Genomic DNA, 1,313 nt, shown 5'->3' with positions numbered 1-1,313 from the left:
CTATCAACTTGAGAGTGGGATCGAAACCTTCCCTGCAAGAGCAGGTGTATAGCATCCATACGTCAAATGCCAAGTACGCACATGCCACATAACTATAATTAAGCACGAAATTCAAGTAACATTTACATACTACAGAGTCCACATGTACCTATCCAAAAAACATGACCACTTCACAAAAAACGCATACAGGCAGTAACATCAGAACAACTGAGGTACTGGAAACACAAATATTTATGCCAAGAGATCTCTGTTTTGTTTGTTTTCTTGTGTCCCCACCCACCCCAACACCCCCTCAATATCATACAGCAATATAAAAAGCAGTAATAAAAATCATTTGCCAGTCTAAATCAAAATGAAAGCTCTCTAAGGAAGGTGGTGGCGTTGGGTGGGCGGGCTAAAATAAGAGTAAAAAATAAAGTATTATCATTTAGGGACAGGAATACCTGAAGAGCAAAACAGAAGTGTGTTAACTACAGCATGTAACATGTCACCCCCAAGTCAACCCGTAATTAAGTACTGGCTTAATTCATCACAACTGTGACAGTTTAATCAATAAATAAGTCTTGACAATACAAAAAGGTGCATATTACCGTGTACTTTTTAGAAGACAGATCTGTGTCGTGGTAATATTCAGCTTATTAATAGATCAATGAGAAGGAAATTAAAAACAGTATCCTGTTTAGAAAACGAAAACAAACAAGAAAACCCAAGTCATTGCCTTTCCACAAAGTAAGTGTAGGGGTGCCTTTTCCCCTTCAAATATAAAGAGCTCTTCTGATCATGTTCAGGGGTGTCAGAGGAAAATTTGTTTATAGGGTTAGGGCTTTCCCCCTTTTTCTTCTTTAGGTGATGCAAAGGTGGCCTTCCCCAAATATTGTGGTCAAAATTCATGTGCAGTATAGTGGAAGCCAGTGTTTTCAATCCCGGTTAAGAAGAAAAACACATAACCCCACATATGGACAATTATTCCTTTTCGTTGTTGTCAGTTTTGCTAATAAAACAGTCAAATACGTCTGAATTGTAACTGCTTCCTGCCACAAAGCCATTTGACCAATAATAATAACAATAATCAAACTAACCCTGAACAGCTTGTGAGTTTTCATCCCTTCAAGGGACGTGGAAAAGAACATTTTAAATGTTAATTCCTCCTGGCCCAAAATAAAATAAGGAGAAATGTGAACTTTAGAACAACCTATCAAAAGGCATGGTTTAGCACCCACTTCTCGTGTGTTCCTTTTTGTGCACTACCCCCCGCCCCGCCCCGCTGAAAATGAATCCCACTTGTAACTATTAAATATCAGATTTTGGGGGGG

The sequence above is a fragment of the Podarcis erhardii genome (assembly GCF_964252035.2).
Source record: "Podarcis erhardii genome assembly, chromosome: 3".
NCBI lineage: Eukaryota > Metazoa > Chordata > Lepidosauria > Squamata > Lacertidae > Podarcis > Podarcis erhardii.
Note: the sequence above shows the minus strand (reverse complement) of the source record.